General features: G+C 34.2%; 1 protein-coding gene across 1 annotated transcript in view; it reads right to left on the bottom strand.

Moving 5' to 3' along the window:
* Positions 1–6,164, bottom strand: part of LOC109416657 (uncharacterized) — a 325,658-nt gene that overhangs the window by 233,143 nt on the left and 86,351 nt on the right. The gene's annotated exons all lie outside the window — the stretch shown is intronic.

Raw genomic sequence — 6,164 nt, forward strand, 5'->3', positions numbered from 1 at the left:
CTAGAGGAATTTCTTGGAAAATATAAGTAGGAATCCTACACTGAAATAAATTTTGTTGTCGAAACTACCGATTCCATAGTAAAATTACTAACCGTACCTATGATTCTCAACCGACAACCAAATCTGTTAAGGTAACTGAAATATACTTGAAATTACAATGCATTGTAGTAAATTCAACTAAAAGTATAGTCGTCTTAACAACAAAACATTGTTAATTTTTCCAGGACACGCATTTTACAACACAGTATGGTTAAAAATACAATGCTCACTTGTTAAATTAAGACCATTTTTGTTAATGTTAACTGATCTGCTAGTTAAGTTGACAGTGTTTAAGTGGAATTAACTGGAAATTGTTGTCGGTTGAGAATCATAGGTACGGTTAGTAATTTTACTATGGGATCGGTAGTTTCCACAACAAAATTTATTTCAGTGTACGAGAACTCCAGAATTTATTCAAATTTCTGCAAAAATGTCAGGAAACTCATACAAAAGATTTAATGATAAAACTTTTTATCGTAGTGATAGTATATCTAGTACTGTTATATAAAAATGTGATGCATCATACTTACATATACACTGAAACAAAAACGAGGGTAAAAACCCTTCAAATGTATTTTTTTGCCTAGACATTCGTTTAGTCGAATTGAACATTTCTTAGAATTTTATAATAAAAAACTAACAAAGTTCGAAAAATACCATACAAAGTCATTTTGTATGGTGACCTGCATTGTAGATCGACTGGTAAATCATGAATTAGGTCGTTTTTGGAAGTGGTGCCATATTAATTTTGCATGCATCTCATATAAATATGTCATAATATTGTAAATGTCCAAATCGAGATTTGATGTAGTTATTTTTATCGGAAGTGTTTCAAAAGAATGCAAAGAAAGTTTCATGAGAAAAGCAGGTTGAAAATTTACGAAAAACAATGTTTTTACCAGAAAAAAATAACGCAAACCATCACAAAATCACGTATTAAGGTATTGTTTTGATGAAATATTATGGTTTCATTATGAGATGAACCAGCCGAGGGCTGAAAATCTCGATAATAAAGAAAAATAATAATAAATATGGTTTCATTTGCATAAATCACAGCGTTTACTACTATTACGTCTTCTAATAGCTCCCAATATCTTCCAGACTGTATTCTGGCTGAAATAAAATACATTTGACGGATCATATTTGGAGAAATGACAATGAAAGTATTCAAATTTCTAGTATGAACTACTTGTTTCATAATTTAGACATTCTTTTCAAATAAATCATGTGAAAAATGAATGTGGTTCACAGCTAAGACTCATTTATAATATATTTCTTCAGATTGAATGAAATAAGCCAATTGTTTGACCATATCTTGCATTTTTGTATGAGCATCTGCTTTTAAATAAATAGGGTACAAAAATTCTGACACTACTTGCAGTTCTTTGACTTAGCAGTCTTCTAACTCATTTAGTAATGCTAGTATCAAACAAGTACACTCCACAGACATTAGGGTACGTCTTTATTTCAATGCAGAATTATTTATTTTAGCTTTTATCAATCCCATTTTAAAGTTTAAACAACCAAAAACTAGTATACTTATTTTTTTCATAACATTTTATGCAATAATTTGAACATTTATAACAATAATTCTGTGCCATATTTTCAAAATTGCTAATCTAATCTAAGTGTTTACAGAAATCATTTTTCTTAAATAAATTTGTTTATCGTCGCTTCTCCTTATCGGGACATTTTTTTAATAATATTTCTCTGAATTTCACAAATAAATAAACTTTTAAGGTCATTTTGCTAACACGTCATAAACTAAATGCCTTGGAGTATATCATCGAAATATACTCACGAAATTGCAAAAAAAAAACTATTGAATACCAATTTTTCATTCACCTCGGCTAAACGAATGTCTAGGCAAAAAAATGACATTTGAAGGGTTTTTACCCTTGTTTTTGTTTTAGTGTATATGTAAGTGTGATGTATCACATTTTTATAAAACAGTACTAGATATACTATCACTACGATAAAAAAGTTTTATCATGAAATCTTTTGTATGGGTTTCCTGACACTTTTTTGGGTCTCGGCTAAACGAATGTCTATCATTGTAGAATCACTGAAAGTAATATTGCAAGAATCTCTTGCTGAAAGCTCTGGAGTCAATCATGCGGTTATTCTCAATGAAACTATTGAAGAAATACCCGAGGAAATTTCTGCAGAAGTTCGCGAAAAAATAGCTGTACGTATTCCCGAAGGAACATTTTCTAAAAAAAACGCTGCTGAAAAAAATGTAAACAAATCTCAATGCCAAAGAAATATAACATTTCTAGAGAAGATTCTGATTCCTCCAGAAAGATTTTCTAAAGGAAACCTTAGAAGAATTTCTGAAGTAATAAGGCGAAGTTTTAGAAGGAATCTATTGAAAACATTCTATACGAATTCTTGGAGAAATTTCTGAAAACATTCTTAACGGCGTATATGCAGGAAACCCTGGACAAATGTGTTAATGATTTCCTCGAAGATTTTTTAATCCTTATAAAATTTTCTGAATGAATTTCTGTGTTATTTTGGAAGGAATCCATAGAAGATTTCTGAAGAAATCCCTTGGAAAATTATTGAAAGAAACTTTGCAGGTTTTTACATAAATAGCTGAAAGCATATCCTAAGGATAATCTTGAAGTTTTTAACAAAAACATAGTTTCTGATAAAAACATATTGAAAGAAACTTGAAAAGATCTGCCAAAGAAATTGCTTGCAAAATTTTTGAAGCAGTTTCGAACTTTCGATTTTTAGAAAAAAAGATGTTTTTTTAAGAAATCCGTGGATGAATTTTCGAAAAAAATCTCAGGATAGTTTTCTGATAGAATCTATGGAGCCTTTCTGGGGAAGCTCATGGAGCGCTGGAGGAATTTCAGTTGCAATCCATGGATGATTTTAAAAAGAATGCTTGGAGAGCATGCTGAAGGAATCCATGCAAGGCTTTTTGAAGGAAATCCTTGGAGATTTTTCTAAATGAATCCATGGATCAATTTCGGAAGGAATCCATGGAAAGATTTATCAAAGATTTTCTTAGTTTCTGGATGAATCTTAAGCGAACTTCAGAAGAACACATGAAGGATTATATGGATTTTCTAAGGAAATCCCTGGAAGAGTTCTTGAAGGAACATTGCAGGTATTTAAAAATTCCTGGCAAAATTACTAAAGAGTTCATGAAAGGCTTTCTTCAAAAGTTTCAAGAATTTTCTAAACAAAAAAACTATGGAGGATTTTTTGAAAAAAATCCGTGGATGGCTTTCTGAATCCCCTCCTGGAGGAATGTCTCGAAAAATGTCCCAAGAAATTCCTAACGGATTTCTGACAACATGTATGGAGGATTTTCTGAAAAAGTCCTGCAACATTTTCTAAAATCTAGAATAAACTTTTGAGATTTTTTTTTGCAGAAAATTCTGAATTTCAGGAGAAAATTGCTAAATGATTCCTTCGCACATTTTTTTTTTTGAAAGGATACATGTGATGGAATTACTTAATGAATCCTTACAGAAATTTTCGAAGCAATATTCAGTAGAATTTTAGAAGACCTCGCAGGACGAATATCTGAGAGAATAACATTTCTGAGTTCCAAAAATCTTTCATTATCTATATTCAGGAAGGCCGAATGAAAATTTCTTCATACTGGAAAACTCAGTGGGGTGACACGGCTGTCAAACTCGGTACATCGCCGCTCCACCCATCATCATTTTTGGTACGGCGCGTTTTGGTACCCACTTTCTGGTCGGTTTACCCTAACTTGCTCCTGATTTTCGGGTGTGTGTATCGTGTGTTGCTAGTGTTTATTTCAGAAATTACACATTTTAAACGAAATCGTTGGTTTTGATGATTGTTTCTCTTTTTTTATCACTTTGCACGATATTATTGTAGCAGCGAAGCAGCGTCGATGTTTCCAGCGCATTTTTTCCATGAATTAAGCAATCAAAACAAAACATTGGATGCCATGTTGAATTGAATGCTGGGTAGATGATTCTGGCCCTTCGTCATCCCCTTGGGAAAACTAAACTTTGCTTACAAAGCAAAACATTTTGAAAGAGGCACATGTAACATTTTTTAAAATTTATGGGGGCGCTCAAAATTTCGAAATAAAATCAAGCAGACGTAACACTTCGTACACTTTTCGATTCAAATCATAGTCTCGGAAACATGTTCGCCCAATGCTAAAACGTCTGAGTTTGGCCAACCATCAACTAGGTGGCGGTAGTGAGCAAACGTCAAACTCAAAGAAAAACGATGCAAGCGCCACAGGTGGGCAGTTGGTCAACGATCCTATTTTCAAATAGACCGTTAAATCGGCGTACGATGGGAAATGTTATGGTGTTACGTCTGTTTGTCTGTTCAACTATAATGTCGCTATATTATGAACTGAGTTTGTTAGCCATGATTCAAGCTCTTTGAATATGTGTCCTGCCGCCAAGTTATTATAATATTGGATACGCCAAATTATCACTGACCCCAAATACCCACCCCCACCAATGTTAGAATCCTGGCTCCGCTAGTGAATGCAGTGGACGAGCAGAATAACGCTTCATGTAAACACACTTCAGTTTCAAAATGGTACTGTAAAAAGTTTCTAATTATCGTTTTCACATGGTAACGATTCATTAGTGTTGAAGTTTGTCATACCATTTAATTGTACATAATATTGAAATAATGAAAAAAAAAATCGAAAGCACGTGGTAAATAACGCCCCGCGGTGACTGGCGACTTGACGGTACTCGAATACAGATAATATCTCAACCAAAAAAGATCCAGCACTACAGACAGAAAAGAAAAGGAAATGTAAGACCAAATGCAGCACAGGGATTATTTCCAGGAATAGTAGCTCTATTTGTTCCTCAATGGTAATATGGAAAATCCAAAGAATGATTTATTATTCAAGAAAAACCTTATCAAATATGTGTACAATCGTACATAGAGGAAGATGGTCCAAAATGCACCGGTAAAACTGACCTTAGATTTCATTTGGTGATTTTATTATCATCAAAGTGTTTACAAGAAGATTGAGTTTTACATGGAGACGCATGGTTGTTGATGCCTATGCTATCCATGCCAACCTTTCAGAACGGGCGCCTAATTGATTATAAAACTACAACGCACTCGCGCTGTAAACGACGAGCAAGGCATTTTGGTAGTGTTGTACTTTTGACAACGGCGCTCGTCACGAAGGGTTAAGCAGCATCTTACCCCATGGTAGATGGCATTTTGCGCACCACTACCACTTTTTATTAACGCTTTGAATCTCATTAAAATAGAAGCGTTTATCATTTGAAACAATGAAAGTAAAAAAAAATGGCATCTTACTTCACCTTACCCTACTGATGTGGTCGAATGATGCTTTCATCGGATGCAGCTTTGAATGAGATTGCAGTGCAATTATTTTATTAGATAGATCGTGCCTTCCCCGGATTCTGTTTTGATTTTCTTTAGATTACTGAAAATGTTTCGGTCGCAACTGAGACAAAATAACTAAAAGTACCATGATCTTTTCAACACAGACAAATAGACGTTTCACTCTACTCACTTTCCATTGTTCCCTTTTTTAACGGTTATTTCAAATATTATGTAGTTTTAAAATCGCTCATTTACGGCGCTTGCATCGTTTTTGCTCCTGTTTGATCGGTGAATTGCAAAATATAACATTATTAGCATTGAGCTATTATGTTTTTGTGACAATTATTTCAATCGCAATTTATCAGTTTGTCTGTGCTTTGAACATGTTGAGCCATTGATTTGTTCTGATCTCAAATCGACACTAACCCGATGTCATTATTAAAATAGACTCACATGACCATACGAAGAGCAGCAACCCTTAAAAAGATTTCACTGCTTGTTTCGGGGTTACTGACTGATGGTGTAGGGATGCTCTCGACTCATCTCGTACATTTCACGGAATAACTCAAGATTTATTTCTTCCGTGAGCTGGTCGAGTGGTATTTACACAATATGAGACGAAAACCGGCTCAGCTCAAGGCACCTCTTGCAGGCAGGTAGCCCATCCACAATCTCGTGTGTGCAAAGATGGGGGATCCCGCAATCCCCACTATCAGTGTCGGTTCATCAATAACAACATATCATTCTTGAGACCGAGCAAGGTTGTGATTATATTTTATACACTGCTGCAGTTC

Source organism: Aedes albopictus, chromosome 2, assembly GCF_035046485.1.
Source record: "Aedes albopictus strain Foshan chromosome 2, AalbF5, whole genome shotgun sequence".
Lineage (NCBI taxonomy): Eukaryota > Metazoa > Arthropoda > Insecta > Diptera > Culicidae > Aedes > Aedes albopictus.